At 47.6% G+C, this 19,027-nt stretch overlaps 1 long non-coding RNA gene across 1 annotated transcript in view; it reads left to right on the forward strand.

Annotated features, from left to right (window-relative positions):
- Positions 1 to 338: 338 nt before the first annotated feature.
- LOC140404279 (uncharacterized) overlaps positions 339 to 19,027 on the forward strand; it is a 79,799-nt gene continuing 61,110 nt past the window's right edge. Inside the window, exon 1 of the long non-coding RNA XR_011938482.1 lies at positions 339 to 463. This is a non-coding gene — a long non-coding RNA (uncharacterized lncRNA). The remainder of the gene's footprint in view (positions 464 to 19,027) is intronic.

Below are 19,027 nucleotides of genomic sequence, written 5' to 3' on the forward strand. Positions count from 1 at the left end.
TTGGATGGGGAGCCACCAGAAGAATGGGGAGGAGGGAGATTTAGAGTGATTCAAGAGAGATGCAGCATTGCTCCTGGACCTGGGCATATTTCTGTAGGCCATCAGGGTTTTATCCAACTTCCATCGTTCCTCTGGAATGTTGACTGACCTGTTATGCATTTCCATATCAATGCTTGGCCTTCAGCAGTGAGCCACAAGACAAATACATCATATGGCAAATATCTTTTTAACTGTAGGATTATACGGTAATTGTCTATCTGTAGAAAACTGCACCAAACCACTTTGGCGGATCCTACCAATTACTTATGTTCATCTCTCGATTTCAGATGTCGCACATATTGATATTGGAGTCAGTTGCCCGCGGGAGGGGTGTACTCTGGATACAGCTGAACGGATTCTAAATGAGATTGATGTTTTTCCGTACAATACCTGTTGATTGTGCTCCAGGACTCCAGGTGCACAGGTAAGGAGACACACCCTTTGGTGATTGCTTCATACACTAGCCACGGCCAATCCGATCAGCACACATACTGAGTTTCATGGTTTACTTGGGAATTAAGCAGCGCTAGATATTTCTAATGAATTAATCCCCTTCTGTTGGAATCTGACTTTCCAATTCAACTTTGTTCACAGTAAAGCTCTTAGTCAAGAATTAATCTTACGTCTCTTAGCTCGGGCCAGTGGTAGAAATCTTAACTGACTCTTTTTCAGTGCGTTATAGATTTGAAATGTTTTCTCTCTGGCGGCAGCACATATTTAGGCTGATCCCTCAGCTGCGCTGCGCTGTCAGTGGTCTTGCCTTTCGAAAGAGGCGTTAGACTAAGGTCAAAGCAAAATAGGACTGGAGATGTTTAATAATAAGCAGAAACAGCTGCAAATACTCAACAGGTAACATCTGTGGAGGGAGGGAAACCAAGTTCAAGGACTGGATTTTCACCAAGTCATTGAATCATAGAAGTTACAGTGCAGAAGGAGGCCATTCGGCCCATTGAGTCAGTGCTGGCCCTTGCAAAGAGCACCCTACTTAAGCCCACACCTCTACCCTATCCCCGTAACCTAGTAACCCCACTTAACCTTTTGGACACTAAAGGGCAAAACTCCACACAGATTGTCATCCGGGTCCCTGAAGCTGTGAAGGAGCAGTGCTAACCACTGTGCCACCGTGCCGCCCAAGTCAGGATGGCCCGAGAGCCTCTTTAAAGTGGCGGGCCGGTCCCAATCCCGGGATTCCCAAACACATTCCTGGGGCCTCGGATTTTCAGAAGTGCCTTTTTTGGGTGGTTCATGTCAAACGCCCATACCCTACACTCCTGACCTGGCTGGCTCCATTGTGGGGACAGGCATGTCCTAGTTCTCAGCAATGCCCATAGACTCTGGCCAGGTTTTCAAACAGTTGTGGTTCATGCCACCTCAGAAATGTTGTGTACCACAGTGTGAAGGAGGGGACCTTTTGAAAGGCAAGTTGAAAAGGTCTTCCTCATTTCCCCATTGTCAAGGATTCCTCCCCACCGTCTGTAATCAACCCTTGCTCTAATGCCAAGGTGTGGCACTTCCATGCCCATTCATCCACTATACATTGTATAGAAGCAATGAACCCCCATAGTGACAGTCGGTTGTTGAAAAAGAAGCTTTTGAAAACAGTATTTCATTCATCAAAATAGCTTTTAATACAGCCCAATAAAAGTGTCAATCATTCAGACTCTTTAAATTACCAATAGCAGAAACTACAAGCACTCAGAGAGCTAGAACTGTTAGTCAAGCAATGTTTTCTGTAGGGCTCAGCTGTTTCAACAGATTGATGGATTTTTAGACACTCAGCCAATCTTCATTATGAATTATTGATTGAGAGTTCAGACATACATTAGAATAGTAAAACACTTGTGCACCAGAGAAAACATTTTTTAATTAACTGCCCTGGCACTCGGATCTCTGCTGTCAATTTGACAATGTTTATTTGTGCAAGATAGAGCTGTTTCAGTGCTTGCAGTCTCTGCTATTGAAACTTTAAAGGGTATGGATGATTGACACTTTTCTTGGGATGTAGTGAAAGATATTTTTATGAATGAATGGCTGTATTTTCATACCTTTTATTAAATATCCTACTGTCACCATCAAGTTACTTGATTCTGAAAGAGTGTATAGTTTGGCATAAGACGGTGTTCTTCAAACTTTTTTTCCGGGGACCCAACCCGGCCGACCTTCGCGACCCACATCGGCCGACCTTCGTGACCCATGCCGGCCGACCTTCGTGACCCACGCCGGCCGACCTGCGCGACCCATCATTTTCTCTTACCTTATTTGCTGCTGACAAAAATGGAGGAAATGGTTTTGGGCCCCTTTGGCCCACGTACAGGCTCCTCCAATGGAACCTGTTGGATGAAGGTGAAGCCTCTGGTTTTGGAACGTATGGAGTCTCCATCTGTCCAAAGTTCTGCATTTTTATCCTGTAAAATTTTATAAAATAAACCCCCCCCACCGAACATGTAAAAAAAAATTGAAAAAAATAAAAATTAAATGAATAAAATAAAAGAATAAAATGAATAAAACCCCCCCTGAACTTGTAAAACCAAAAGCTGCGACCATTTAAAAAGAACGGCCGCACTGCGCATGCGTGACTGATCATCGGCGCGCATGCGCATAGTTTTGCGCATGCGCGCCGATGATCTGGCACGCATGCGCAGTGCGGCCACACTTATTTTTACGTGTTCGTGGCCATTTTGAAGGCCGCTTGCAGCCGGCCTTATTAACAGCCGGCTACTGCGGCTGTTGCGCGCAGATTTGCGCAATCGGGAGCGCCGCGACGGACGGCTCCGCGACCCTCCCGACACCCGCCTGTGACCCACCCGCAGGTCACGCCCCTGAGTTTGACAATGCCTGGCATAAGGGGATGGGAGCTATAGGGCAGAGGTGCGTGGGGGTTTATAAGTGACACTCATGGGTATGTGAGGGGTGAGGGTCTCTCTGCTTTTATTATAACTGGACACAGCACCAAGGAGGGACTTTTACAAGCCCACCTTCACATCCAGCAGCCCCTCTGATTGCCTCCAGAATTAGTCTGGGGTCATCTGGTACCCAGCAAGTATCAAATGAGGGGTGATGCCTGGGGCCCAAAATTAAAGGACAAAATAAGGATGATGGTGCAAGGACACGTAAAGTAATGAAAGATGTGTCCAGAGGAGGTGCAAATGGCAACAGCAGCATTATTACCAACCCCTCCTGTCTGAAAGTTTGGGAACAGTGTTTATGACCTGAAATTGTTGAACTTCAATGTTGAATCCAGAACATTGAGCCAAATAAACTAAGGCCTACGCATCCTTTGAAAGAGAATTATGACTGCTCCTAATAGGCCTCACCTGGGGGGCGGGGGGGAGATGTTGGTTTGCACCCCCGAGGTTTAACACTCAATATTTCATTCAACTTCCTCTTTAACAAGAGGACCAGGAGGTTCTTCCTGTTCATTTCCAGGGGAGACTAGCATTGCCCAACCATAACCATAAGGGCGCCACGGTGGTACAATGGTTAGCACTGCTGCCTCACAGCATTAGGGACCTGGGTTCAATTCCAACCTCAGGTGACTGTCTGTGTGGGGTCTCCCCGTGTGTGCGTGGGTTTCCTCCGGGTGCTCCGGTTTCCTCCCACAGTCCAAAGATGTGCAGGCTAGGTGGATTGGCCATGATAAAAATTGCCCCTTAAGTGCCCAAAATGTTAGGTGGGGTTACCGGGATGGGAGTGGGCCCAGGTGGGGTGCTCTTTCAGAGGGTCGGTGCAGACTCGATGGGCCGAATGGCCTCCTTCTGCATGGTAGGGAGTCTATGATTCTAGAAGTTTTTGTTGTTGTTGTTAGCTCCAAGGGAGGTGAGCTACAAAACACTCTACGGAGCCCTGAGGTTTTAGGAAGAAGGCTTGCACTGCGAACGAACCGGAACTCAAAGTTATACCATCAATTCAAGTTTCCTCAGAACTCAAATTGTTATGGGAGTGAGAGGGGGGACACACAGCCTGAAGTGAAGGTCCCTAAAAGTCCTCAGCCCACAAATTATGGATACGCGTAGACGTGGGCGCACAATGCATCGGGCTTAGTGTTATGACTCTTGCTGCTACATGCACATCTCTGCTGGTAGTGGTAGGGTGTGGTTAGTGGTGGTGGGGCGGCGATGGGGAGTGTAACTTGCAAATCCAAGCTGAACCATTGGAAGGCACCATAGCTTGACATCTACTTTTATAATCATGGTCTCTTATCTGCCCTTCAGCAAAAACTACTGCTGTCCAAATATGTGCTGGGAAAATTTATGCAAAAAATTATGAGAATGCAGCGCATATACCTCTCTACAAAGTCAAAGGCATCATCCGTTCTAGCTAAACCAACAGCCCACTTGACTAACAAGCCCTTGGTAAAAGGCCCCTATGTATTAACAAAGTTTTCCATTCACTACATCAACTACCATGTCTGAGTGAGCTTATTGCTAAGCAAGAGGGCATTTTATAAAAGCTCTCACACCAGATAGGAACTACTTTCAAACTCACCCTCACACATAATTCTGAGAAGGCCCCCTTTTAAAAACCTTGACTGTTACCTTTTTTTTGACAATACTCTCAATATAAGATTCACTCAAGAGAACCGTTACATCAGTGATGGGCAACCTGTGGCCTGGGGGCAACCTACGGCCCATCAAAGATCAGAGTACGGCCCATCTGGGTTCTGAGTGCGGCCCCCCACGAGACATTTTGGTGACCGTTGCCCACGCGCAGGGTCGCCACATTCCGCTGATTCCCATCCGTGTATTTTTTTTCCTACCGGTATGACTGAAGTGATTCGCACGCAAAGCGAAAGCGAGTGAAGTGAAGTGTACGATTGCTCACAACATTGACTGTGAGAGCCGTGCGCTCCCTCTGTGTCCAATCAAATTGTAAATATTGCTTTTGCTTTCATGTTTAAGACCATAAGACATAGGAGTGGAAGTAAGGCCATTCGGCCCATCAAGTCCACTCCACCATTCAATCATGGCTGATTTCAACTCCATTTACCCGCTCTCTCTCCATAGCCCTTAATTCCTCGAAAAATCAAGAATTTATCAACTTCTGTCTTAAAGACACTCAACGTCCCGGCCTCCACCGCCCTCTGTGGCAATGAATTCCACAGACCCACCACTCTCTGGCTGAAGAAATTTCTCCTCATCTCTGTTCTAAAGTGACTCCCTTTTATTCTAAGGCTGTGCCCCCGGGTCCTAGTCTCCTCTGTTAATGGAAACAACTTCCCTACATCCACCCTATCTAAGCCATTCATTATCTTGTAAGTTTCTATTAGATCTCCCCTCAACCTCCTAAACTCCAATGAATATAATCCCAGGATCCTCAGACGTTCATCGTATGTTAGGCCTACCATTCCTGGGATCATCCGTGTGAATCTCCGCTGGACCCGCTCCAGTGCCAGTATGTCCTTCCTGAGGTGTGGGGCCCAAAATTGCTCACAGTATTCTAAATGGGGCCTAACTAATGCTTTATAAAGCTTCAGAAGTACATCCCTGCTTTTATATTCCAAGCCTCTTGAGATGAATGACAACATTGCATTTGCTTTCTTAATTACGGACTCAACCTACAAGTTTACCTTTAGAGAATCCTGGACTAGGACTCCCAAGTCCCTTTGCACTTCAGCATTATGAATTTTTTCACCGTTTAGAAAATAGTCCACGCCTCTATTCTTTTTTCCAAAGTGCAAGACCTCGCACTTGCCCACGTTGAATTTCATCAGCCATTTCTTGGACCACTCTCCTAAACTGTCTAAATCTTTCTGCAGCCTCCCCACCTCCTCCATACTACCTGCCCCTCCACCTATCTTTGTATCATCTGCAAACTTAGCCAGAATGCCCTCAGTCCCGTTATCTAGATCGTTAATATATAAAGAGAACAGCTGTGGCCCCAACACTGAACCCTGCAGGACACCACTCGTCACCGGTTGCCATTCCGAAAAAGAACCTTTTATCCCAACTCTCTGCCTTCTGCCTGACAGCCAGTCGTCAATCCATGTTAGTACCTTGCCTCGAATACCATGGGCCCTTATTTTACTCAGCAGTCTCCCTTGAGGCACCTTATCAAAGGCCTTTTGGAAGTCAAGATAGATAACATCCATTGGTCCTTGGTCTAACCTATTTGTTATCTCTTCAAAGAACTCTAACAGGTTTGTCAAGCAAGACCTCCCCTTAGTAAATCCATGCTGACTAGTCCTAATCTGACCCTGCACTTCCAAGAATTTAGAAATCTCATCCTTAACAATGGATTCTAGAATCTTGCCAACAACCGAGGTTAGGCTAATTGGCCTATAATTTTCCATCTTTTTCCTTGTTCCCTTCTTGAACAGGGGGGTTACAACAGCGATTTTCCAATCCTCTGGTACTTTCCCTGACTCCAGTGACTTTTGAAACATCATCACCAACGCCTCCACTATTTCTTCAGCTATCTCCTTTAGAACTCTAGGATGTAGCCCATCTGGGCCCGGAGATTTATCAATTTTTAGACCTCATAGTTTCTCTAGCACTTTCTCCTTTGTGATGGCTACCATATTCGACTCTGCCCCCTGACTCTCCGGAATTGTTGGGATATTACTCATGTCTTCTACTGTGAAGACTGAGGCAAAGCACTTATTCAGTTCCTCGGCTATTTCCTTGTCTCCCATCACAAAATTACCAGCGTCATTTTGGAGCGGCCCAATGTCAACTTTTGCCTCCCGTTTGTTTTTAATGTATTTAAAGAAACTTTTACTATCATTCCTAATGTTACTGGCTAGCCTACCTTCAAATTTGACGTTATAACTGGACGGGAAGATCCCTGAACAGAACCCTGACTCAAAAGACTGTAACCTTTATCCTTTTTTAATAAATTGTGGAGGAACAGAGTCACAGGACCACTAATTAGTTTTAGCAACAAGAAAAATACATTTATTAAACATGAAAAAATTGGATTATAATACAATGCTCCTTTATTCCCCCTTTAGCTTAACAATTACACACAAGTTTTAGAATTAACATGAATTACAAAGTATATCTTAAACTACAATGGTCTCATTAACACACACAATCCCTTTTAAGCACACAAGATGACTGTGGTAAAATAAACTCCTCTCTGAATCAAAGTAAATGTCTGTGGATTTCTCCTCAAAATTCCTCCAGATGATTCTTATATCGTAAGCCACCTGTCTCACTGAACTCCGGCTTCAACATGAGTTCTTTCAAATTCCTCTATCAAAAGTCACACTTTCCTTTAAATGATGATTTCTCTCCGCTGCTTCCACCAAGGTTTCACTTTCAGGTTTTATACCTCTCCCTTCAGGTTTCCCTTTGTCTTGAAGGCTTTTACACATACTCTGAGGTCCAGCTGCCAATTTCCATAATTATTCCAAATAATGTCCCCCAAACTGTAAGCAATTCTTTTTACAAACCTCAGCAATTCTGCAGATATCATTCTGCCCTCTCACGATCCGACGCTTTTTCAACTCTCTGTGACTTACTCCATGGTATGGCTTTTCTTCTAGCAAGGCTGAGAGAGATGTTTCCCTCCTCAGCCTTCTAAAACCAACTGCTTCTAATAGAGCTGTGCGAGCTGCTTTCTCTCTCACTATCTAACTCCAACTGCAATCAAATTAGCTAAACTAAAACTTCAAAGTTCCTCTACCTTAACAAGACCCCAATTGCTAAGCAGCTGCTGCTGGTTTATTTACTCTTCATGCCATCGCCCTTACTAAGCATTCTAGAATCGCAATTTGTATTGAAAAAAACCCCCACAGATACAAACACTTTTGTGCAGTATGAATCTAACTATAGGTTTCACTCTTCCATGCACAGAAATACTAAATTAAACCCACTTAAATAATACCTTATTTCTAATCTTCACCAAGACAAATATAAATCCCTTAAAGCTACCTGTATTTTCCTAACAACCACTTCAAGTTGATGACAGTTCTATTAACATAAAAGTAATGAAGTATTTTCTATAACTTGTTAGGAAATATTCGGTGTGTATTAAATGTATTCAATTTTCTGGAGTCCTGGTTAGTGAGCAAGCCCGATTTCAATCTTGCAGCCCATTGGGATGAAGGAGGGCCACTAATGCGGCCCACTCGCTAGCCTAGGTTGCTCAAGGAGCTGGTTTAGCACAGGGCTAAAGAGCTGGCTTTTAAAGCAGACCAAGGCAGGCCAGCAGCATGGTTCAATTCCCGTACCAGCCTCCCCGAACAGGCGCCGGAATGTGGCGACTAGGGGCTTTTCACAGTAACTTCATTTGAAGCCTACTTGTCACAATAAGCGATTTTCATTTCATCGCATTTTTACGTCATTAGCAAAGGTTGGATTTCTTTTTATTTCATTCACGGAATGTGGGCGTCGCTGGCCGGGCCAACATTTATTGCCCATCCCTGAGGGCATTTAAGAGTCAACCACATTGCTGTGGGTCTGGAGTCACATGTAGGCCAGACCAGGTAAGGCCGACAGATTTCCTTCCCTTAAGGACATTAGTGAACCAGATGGGTTTTTGCGATAATTGTTTCATGGTCATCGTTAGCATTCCAATTCCAGATTTTTTTGTTTTCAACACCATGTTATTGTAAAGGAGAGAGTTTGACCCTCTGGCAACATGTAGATAAGACCCGTGAAGCTTAAGCGTGTAAATACAGATGCTCGAACTTTGTTATTTACTATTCAGCTTTCTCTCCACGTAGAACTTGAACAGTTGCAAAGAGTAGAAACCTCATCAATCTGGATCGGATTCCAAACCAGGGATCTGCGAAAGGGCCTTGTGCTAACCTAGTGAGTGCTCTCTGAACCCCTTAAAAATGTTTTGCCTGAGTCAATAGTTGTCTGTTAATGAAACGTGGCTATTTTTTGATATTACATCAGCGTATGTACATTAGAATGTCAGAACATGACCTTTGAAGGTGAGGTTGTTTGACTCTTTGACCTTCAAATGTTGCTCTCTTATCTTTAGCTCACATTTTGGCACGTGATGTTGACTCACTTCTTGCGCTTGCCATTATTTGCCCAAGCCACAAGAATAAACACGCACGCACGGAAAATCGGTGACGCAAATGCACTTACTAATTTGCTAAATAATTTGGGCACAGACAGATCGGAGCCAAGAGAAAATCCAATTAAGCGGCATGAAACTCAATTGCTTTACAAGGTCCCATCTTGGCTGTGGATTATGCAGATGGGGTGGTTTAGGTGGCGGGGTGAGGGGAAACCTCAAATGCAGAGGGTAACAGCGAAACTGATGGTAATCTGAAGAGCTCTGACCATCCAGCGACAAATTTCTCATTTTCAATGAAGTGCGTTTAACCTTCAAACCCTCTCTTGCATGAGGAGGAGTTTGTATGTTGGCATAAAAACAGATGTTTTGTTATTGTCACCCACCCTCCTTCCTCTTGTCTGCTGAATGTTCAATATTTCTTTTATAAATCAGATCACTGGCTGAGTTTACTTCTCTTCCAACACCTTAATCTTCAATTTTTCCAATGCCATTGTACAAATACTCCATTATTTGTGTTTATTAAAGAAAAACAAGAAATTATTTGCATTAATATAGTGCTTTTCATGGCATCAAGACTTCCCAAAGCCTTTTGCAATCAATCAAGTATTCTTTTAAGTGTAGCCACCGTTATAATGTAGGAAACAGGGCACCCACTCTCCCTGTCGTAAACTCTCGACAAAACCTTGGTGGGTGGATGAGTGGGCAGCGCACCTCCCACACGTTCAGCACGCGTTGTCTTCCTCCTCATACTTGCAAGATTATTTATGACTCGCAGCCGGCAACGAGAGACCAGAGTGAGACAACGTCAAATCTTAGCTTTTCTAAGAAGCGGTGAGCAGCAGTGCCTTTTTGTGACAGGCAGTCTGAGCCCCAAATCAGTTCTTTAATCCCGCCGGTCACCGTGTTTCTCACAATGCTTTGCTGTATCATAGAAGATCAAATATGGCCCCCAGCTCAGACACTGTCCACACTTACCCCAGACAAATTGCAGAAAACATTTGCGATCATAATAGGTGTCAACTGCAAAGGTTGTTTTTAAAAAAAATCAATTTAGAGTAACCAATTCATTTTCCCCCCCTAATTAACGGGCAATTTTTAGAGTGGCCAATCCACCTCCCCCTGCACATCTTTTGGGTTGTGAGGGCGAAACCCACGCAAACACGGGGAGAATGTGCAAACTCCACACAGACAGTGGCCCAGAGCCAGGATCGAACCTGGGACCTCGGCGCAGTGAGGCAGCAGGGCTAACCCTCTGCGCCACCGTGCTGCCCGTCAATTGCAAAGGTGCCACTTGAAATGTATTCAATGCCTTGACTGTTTTTGTTCAGTTGATATTGTGAGGGATGCGCCCACTGACCATCTGCCATAAACAGAAGCACAAAGATGTACGTAGAAGAAAGACATTACACCAAAGGTTGCCCTGATGTCATGTTAAATAGGGAGAAGATGGCGTTGTGTTAACGTGGCTGGACTAGTAATCAGAGAATCCCTACAGTGCAGAAAGAGGCCATTTGGTCCTTTGAGTCTGCACCAACCCTCTTAAAGAGCTCCCTACCTAGGCCCACTCCCCCACCCTATCCCCAGAACCCCACCTAACCTGCTCATTTTTGGACACTAAGGGCAATTTAGCACGGCCAATCCACCTAACCTGTACATCTTTGGACTGTGGGAGGAAACCAGAGCACCCGGAGGAAACCCACGCGGACATGGGGAGAACGTGCAAACTCCACACAGTCCTTGAAGGCTGGAATCGTACCTTGGAACCTGGAACTGTGAGGAAGCAGTGCTAACCAGTGTGCCACCGTGCTGCCTCTAAGGGTTTGGAGCCTAGAAGCCCAGGATAATACTCTGGGAACAAAAGCAGGAAATACTGGACAATCTCAGCAGGTCTGGCGGCATCTGTGGAGAGACAAGAGGAGCTAATGTTTCGAGTCTAAATGACTCTTTGTCAAAGCTCCCTTCTCACTCCACAGATGCTGTCAGACCTGCTGAGATTGTCCAGTATTTTCAATTTTTGGTTCAGATTTTTTTTTCTTTATTCGTTTATGAGATGTGGATGTCTTCCTGTTGCTGGGTCTGGCTGCATGGCCATTCGGAGGTTAAATTCGGAGGGAAGATCAAACAGGCTTATTTCATGCCCCTCCCTTCCTGATGGTCCATGATGCCCTTTGCCCGAGCAATATTTTATTGTTTCCCAAGAAATGTATTTCCTGATAATCCTGAAGCAATTTGATTATTTAAATATATTCATTCTGCAACCGTTAGCGTTAACAACCACAGTAACTCCTGGTAAAGACACGTCCTTGAAACAGCTTGGTTAGCATGGAAAGTAGGCAAATAGGTCATGAGAACGGTGACGGAAATAGATTTTGTTGGAAGCACGGTGGCGCAGTGGTTAGCACAACTGCCTTACGGTGCCGAGGTCCCAGGTTCGATCCCGGCTCTGGGTCACTGTCTGTGTGGAGTTTGCACATTCTCCCCGTGTTTGCGTGGGTTTCGCCCCCACAACCCAAAGACGTGCAGGGTAGGTGGATTGGCCGCGCTAAATTGCCCCTTAATTGGAAAAAATGAATTGGGTACTCTAAATTTTTTTTTTTCAAAGAAATAGATTTTGTTCGATTTGTCAGGGTAATGTGACCTCTTCTATTTAAACAATGCCTACCCTATTGAAAGGTGGAGGCTGGGATAATTGAGCTTCCAACTCTATTGGCGGGATTCCCCAGTCCCGTCTGTGGACTTTACTGGTGGGGACAACTTTGGAGATCCTTCTGCTGACAAAGAAGTTTTTCTTCGATAAACAGTTTTTGGTGTATTGTTTGCTGATAATCCTTTGAATCAGTAGGTTTTCTGTTCAATTCTGACTTCAGAGACTTGGGCACAAAATTGTTGGCTAATTCATCACCCGTGCAGGCGTGCTGCACTCAACCCCAAGACTAAGGTCATGGTTCACTAGGTAGTATGATCCCTGCACTCCCACACGCTTTGGAAACCTGGACAGCCTGCAACAGGCACCTCAAAGCACTGGAGAAGTCTGGCTTCACAAGGCCCCCCTCATCCGATGGCAAGAAAGGTTGGTCAATAGCAAAGCCCTCTCCCATGCCCCTCTGCCCATCATCTTGTCATGGCTGACACCGGACTCCCAGAGCAATTTCTCCACTCGGAACTCATTCACAGCAGGAGTCTCTCAAGAAGACAAGGAAAAGGTTTCAGGGATGTCCTCAGGGCATTCCCAAAGAGGTCAAACATCCCCGCTTACACCCGGGAGAACCTGCCTGACCAAAATGGAGAAGGCTCATTTCGGAAGGGACCGATCGCATTGTGTAGACCTAGTCAGGAATGTTCAGAGGTGAAGAAGAGGTGTTGGAGCGAGGGCACTAACCTCTAAACAACCCAAATGCCCAACCTGTCGAGCACTGCCTGCCCCACATGTGGCAGAGTCTGCAGTCTATGCATTGGATTCTCCCGCCATCCCAGAATCCATTGAACCGGAGTGGTCAAAGTCATCCTCAATTCCAAGGGGCTGCCCAAAAAGAGGAGAGAATTACAGTGACTAATGAAGACTACTGAAGTGAAAGAGCAAAAACAGAGGATGCGGGAAAAACCCAGCAGGTCTGGCAACATCTGTAGGGAGAGAAAAGAGCTAACTTTTCGAGTACAGATGACTCTTCTTCAGAACTAAAGAGAGGGAGAAATGTGTCGGATTATATACTGCATAAGAGGGGGGCGGGACAGACGGAACAGGGTGGGATGTCATTGATAGGTGGGATCTGGGAGAGATTGCAACAAAAATGTAGCAACATCTTAAGAACAAGTGACAGATGGGCCAGTGGGGGAGGGGAGGGAGGGCTTTTTCATCTGGACAAACGGTGTTTGGGATATATAAAAAAAACGTAAGATGGGGGAATAAAGTCACAGATACTGTCAGACCTGCTGAGTTTAGCCAGCATTCTCTGTTTTTATTTCAGATTCCAGCACCCGCAATATTTAGTCCCTTAATCTCCAGTATCATTCCTGGTGATTCTGGGCTGTAGCGTCTTCAAAGCCAGTATATGCTCCCCGAGGTGGAACAGTGCGCAGTACTCCAAATGGAATCTTATCAAGGTTCTATACGGGATGCAGTGCAGCAACTGGCCTTCAACAGCACCTTTCAAAGCTTCAAGTTCTGCCACCTAGAAGGCCAAATGCAGCAAGCACGTGGAAACATGGCCGCCTGCACGCTCTCCTTCAAACCAATGTCATTTGCTCCCTGTCGTTGGGATCCTGGAACTCTTCATAACTCTTCTGTGGGTGGGTGCGGCATGTCGCGCAGTGAATAGCACTGGGACTGCGGCGCTGAGGACCCGGGTTCGAATCCCGACCCTGGGTCACTGTCCGTGTGGAGTTTGCACATTCGCCCCGTGTCTGCGTGGGTTTCACCCCCACAACCCAAAGATGTGCAGGTTAGGTGGATTGGCCACGCTAAATTGCCCCTTATTTGGAAAGAAAAGAATTGGGTACTCTGAATTTATTTTTTAAAAACTCTTTTGTGGTTGTACCTACAACACGTGGAATGTGACGGTTGAAAATGACGACTCATACCATCTTTTCGAGGGCAATTAAACACGGGTAATAAATGTAGGCCTTGCCTGCGAAACACCCACATCCCATGATCAAATTAAAACCAATTGAAGCACAACCCCCTCCCCCCTCTCTTTGTATTCTGTGGTGATATGAATCACTGTAAATACACAAGGGGTTAATGTAAATACACTACGACTAAGTAAACACTAGAGGGAGCACCAGAGACATCATGACATGCAGTCATACAGCTAATGAACACATAGAATAGGACACGACCAATAGGCAGTCAAGGCACCCTGAGGTGACACTACCACAAGGAGGCAACCCATATAAAAGGACAGGGCACACATGTTCTTTCTCTTTCCACAGGCGACACTCAGAGAGACAGGGGCAGATCAGAAGCATCACACCCACCACATGGCTTGGAGCAGACTGGTTAGTCAGACTGAGTTACTATAGCAAGATTAGCAGGAGAGTCGAACTCAAGTAGGAGAATTGTTAACTGTTCAATAAATGTGTTAAACCTGTCTCCAAGTCTGAACCTTCCTTTGTCAGAGCATACATCAAGGAAGCAGCTTCTGCTACATGAAGAAGCAGAACACAACATATTACAGCACCTTGATGCAATGAAAAACATTCCAATTGTGTTTCTGAGACTCAAACCATTAATTTTTTTAAAATATATATTTTATTAAAGTTTTCAAACAAAATTTTTCCATTTTACAAATCAACATAAAAATAGTACAATAACTGATAAATAACATTATTTAAATAATATAGCAAACTAACAAAGTAACAAAAAATAGTGCTCCCCCCCCTTCCCCCCCCCCTCCCCCCCCGGGCTGCTGCTGCTGTCGATCTATTTTCCCTTAACGTTCCGCGAGATAGTCAAGGAACGGTTGCCAACGCCTGGAGAACCCCTGAGCCGATCCTCTCAGCGCAAATTTCATCCGTTCCAGTTTTATGAACCCTGCCATATCATTTATCCAGGCCTCCACGCCGGGGGGTTTCGCTTCCTTCCACATAAGTAGGATCCTTCGCCGGGCTATCAGGGACGCAAAGGCCAGAATATCGGCCTCTTTCGCCTCCTGCACTCCCGGCTCTTCCGCTACCCCAAATATAGCTAACCCCAGCCTGGCTTGACCCGGACCTTCACCACCTCTGAAATCACCTTTGCCACTCCCCTCCAGTACTCATCCAGTGCCGGACACGTCCAAAACATGCGTGTGTGGTTCGCCGGGCTTCCCAAGCACCTCCCGCACCTGTCCTCCACTCCGAAGAACCTGCTCATTCTTGCTCCCGTCATATGTGCTCTGTGTAGAACCTTAAATTGTATCAGGCTAAGCCTGGCACACGAGGACGAGGAATTTACCCTACTTAGGGCATCAGCCCACAGCCACTCCTCAATCTCCTCCCCCAGCTCTTCTTCCCACTTTCCCTTCAGCTCCTCTACCAACGCCTCCCCCTCATCTCTCATCTCCTGATATATTTCGGACACTTTGCCCTCCCCGACCTATACCCCCGAAATCACTCTATCCTGGATCCCCTGTGTCGGGAGCAGCAGAAATTCCCTCACCTGTTGCCTCGTAAACGTCCTCACTTGCATATACCTAAAGATATTCCCCGGGGGCAACTCATACTTTTCCTCCAGCGCTCCCAGGCTCGCAAACTCCCCGTCAATAAACAGATCCCTCAGTTTCCTAATTCCTGCTCGTTGCCAGCTCTGGAACCCTCCGTCCATCCTTCCTGGGACAAACCTGTGGTTATTCCTGATCGGGGACCACACCGAGGCACCCATCACCCCCTGTGTCACCTCCACTGCCCCCAGATCCTTAAGGTTGCCACCACCACTGGGTTTGTGGTATAACTTTTCGGGGAGAGCGGCAGCGGCGCCGTCACCAGCGCCTTTAGGCTCGTTCCTTTACAGGACGCCATCTCCAGCCTCTTCCACGCCGCCCCTTCTCCCTCCCTCATCCACTTACAAACCATCGCCACATTGGCGGCCCAGTAGTAGTCGTCCAGGCTCGGCAACGCCAGTCCCCCTCTGTCCCTGCTACGCTGCAGGAACCCCCTCCTTACCCTTGGGGTCTTCCCTTCCCACACAAAGCTCATAATGCTCCTGTCTATTTTCTTGAGAAAGGCCTTTGTGATCAGAATGGGGAGACATTGAAACACGAAAAGAGACCTCGGGAGAATCATCATCTTTACCGCCTGCACTCTGCCCGCCAATGAGAGCGGCAGCATATCCCACCTCTTGAAATCCTCCTCCATCTGCTCCACCAGCCACGTCAGATTAAGTCTGTGTAGAGTTCCCCAGCTCCTAGCTACCTGGATCCCCAAATATCGGAAGCTCCTTTACACTCTCCTTAACGGCAGAGCGTCTATTCCTCTTCCCTGGTCCCCTGGGTGTATTACAAAAAGCTCGCTCTTCCCCATATTTAGCCTGTATCCCGAAAAATCTCCGAACTCCCTCAATATCTGCATAACCTCTGTCATCCCCTCTACAGGATCCGCAACATATAGCAGTAAGTCATCTGCGTAGAGTGACACTCGATGCTCCTCTCCCCCTCTAACCACCCCCCTCCATTTCTTAGAGTCTCTCAACGCTATGGCCAGTGGTTCAATTGCCAACGCGAACAGTAATGGGAACAGGGGGCACCCCTGCCTTGTTCCCCTGTGTCGCCGAAAATACTCCGATCTTTGCCGGTTTGTGACTATACTTGCCACTGGGGCCCCATATAGGAGTCTGACCCATCTGACAAAGCCCTCCCCGAACCCAAACCTCCTCAACACCTCCCATAAATACTCCCACTCTACCCTATTGAATGCCTTCTCCGCATCCATCGCCACCACTATCTCTGCCTCCCCCTCCGCTGGGGCATCATTATCACCCCCAGCAGCCATCGAACGTTGACATTCAGTTGTCTCCCCTTTACAAACCCTGTCTGGTCTTCATGCACCACCCCCGGGACGCAATCCTCTATCCTCGTCACCAGCACTTTTGCCAGCAGTTTGGCGTCTACATTTAGGAATGAGATAGGCCTATATGACCCGCATTGCAGCGGATCTTTATCCCGCTTCAGGATTAGTGATATCGTCGCCTCCGACATTGTCGGGGTAGAGACCCCCCTTCTCTGGCCTCGTTAAAGATTCTCGCCAGCAGCGGGGCCAACAGGTCCACATATTTCCTGTAGAATTCCACCGGGAACCCGTCTGGTCCCGGGGCCTTCTCTGCTTGCATGTTCCCCAGTCCTTTAGTCACCTCATCCACCTCAATTGGTGCCCCCAGACCTGCCACCTCCTGCTCCTCCACCCTCGGGAACCTTAGTTGGTCCAGAAAATGTAGCATTCCCTCTTTTCCCTCCGGGGGTTGGGACTTATATAGCCTCTCATAGAAGGTTTTAAACACTTCATTTACTTTCCCTGCTCTCTGCTCCGTAGTTCCCATTTCATCCCTAACTCCCCAAATCTCTCTCGCCGCTATCCTCTTGCGAAGTTTATGGGCCAGCAGCCGGCTCGCCTTTTCCCCATATTCGTATCTTATCCCCTGTGCCTTCCTCCACTGTGCCTCTGCCTTTCCTGTGGTCAGCAGGTCAAACTCCGTCTGAAGTCTTCGCCTTTCTCTCTATTGTCCTTCGTCCGGGGCCTCCGCATATCTTTTATCCACCCTCAAAATCTCCCCCACTAATCTCTCCCTTTCTTTGCCCTCTTGTTTCTCCTTGTAAGCTCTAATGGAGATCAACTTCCCTAACCACCGCCTTCAGCGCTTCCCATACTACCCACACCTGGACCTTGCCATCATCATTGACCTCCAGGTATCTCTCAATACATCCCCGCACCCTTCCACAGACCCCCTCATCCGCCCATAGTCCCACATCCAGTCGCCAGAGTGGGCGCTGCTCCCTCTCCTCTCCTAATTCCAGATCCACCCGGTGCGGGGCATGGTCTGAAATGGCTATGGCTGAGTACTCCGTTCCTGCCACCTTCGAGATCAGTGCCCTACTCAGAACAAAGAAATCTATCCGGGAGTATACCTTGTGGACATGGGAGAAAAAGGAAAACTCTTTGGCCCACGGCCTAGCAAATCTCCACGGATCCACTCCCCCCATTTGTTCCATAAACCCCCTAAGCACCTTGGCCGCTGCCGGCCTTCTTCCTGTCCTGGATCTAGACCGGTCTAGCCCTGGATCCAGCACAGTATTGAAGTCCCCCCCCCCCATTACCAGGCTTCCCACCTCCAGGTCCGGCATACATCCCAGCATCCGCTTCATAAATCCCACGTCATCCCAGTTCGGGGCATATACCAGCACAACCTCCTTTCCCTGCAATCTACCACTCACCATCACATATCTGCCCCCGTTATCCACCACTATATTCTTAGCCTCGAACGACACCCGTTTCCCCACCAGTATCGCCACCCCCCTATTTTTTGCGTCCAACCCTGAGTGGAACACCTGTCCCACCCATCCTTTCCTGAACCTAACCTGATCCGCCACCTTCAGATGCGTCTCCTGAAGCATGACTATGTCCGCCTTCAGTCTTTTTAAGTGCGCGAACACCCGGGCCCTCTTAATCGGCCCATTTAGGCCTCTCACATTCCACGTGATCAGCCGGATTGGGGGCCACCCACCCACCCCCGCCCCCCGCCGACTAGCCATCCCCTATTCTGGGCCAGCCCCCCGTCCGGGTCCCGCGCACCCACCTATCCCCCAGGCGGCGCCTTCCCGTCCCGACCACCTCTTCTCTTGCCAGCTCCCCCTTGCACTCAGCAGCAGCAACCCAGTTAGTCCCCCCCCCCCCCCCCCCCCCCCGCCACCCCCCGCTAGATCCCCATCTAGCCTGGTTACTCCCCCCATGATGCTTCCGGAAGTCAGCTAACTCTAACTGACCCCGGCTTCCCCCGTTCTCTCTTTGACTCCCCTGCGTGTGGAGCTCTCTTCCTTCCTGTGCCTATCTTCCCGCCATCATCTCCATAGCGCGGGAAAAACCCCGCGCTTTCCTATCGGCTCCGCCCCCTATGGTGCAGCTCCCTCATTCCCCATCCCCTCTCTCAGTCCCTTTTTCCACCGGCGCCCACATTTCTCCGTGTCCCCCCTTCTAGAGGAGAGAAATTCCCCATCTATTGTCTCGATACTATAAACCTCCCATTCCCCAATTTACACTTCTGTACCACAACCTCGTTGTTTCCCCCCCAACATCAGTCTCTCAGTTCTAGTCCAGTTTCTCTTCTTGGATGAAGGTCCATGCCTCATCCGCCGTTTCGAAGTAGTAGTGCTTGCCCTGATGCGTGACCCACAATCGCGCCGGCTGCAGCATCCCAAATTTTATTTTCTTCCTGTGAAGCACCGCCTTGGCCCGATTGAAGCTCGCCCTCCTTCTCGCCATCTCCGCGCTCCAGTCCTGATGCACTCGTATCACCGCATTCTCCCACCTGCTACTCCGTACCTTCTTG

Source organism: Scyliorhinus torazame, chromosome 30 (genome assembly GCF_047496885.1).
Source record: "Scyliorhinus torazame isolate Kashiwa2021f chromosome 30, sScyTor2.1, whole genome shotgun sequence".
Classification (NCBI taxonomy): Eukaryota; Metazoa; Chordata; class Chondrichthyes; order Carcharhiniformes; family Scyliorhinidae; genus Scyliorhinus; species Scyliorhinus torazame.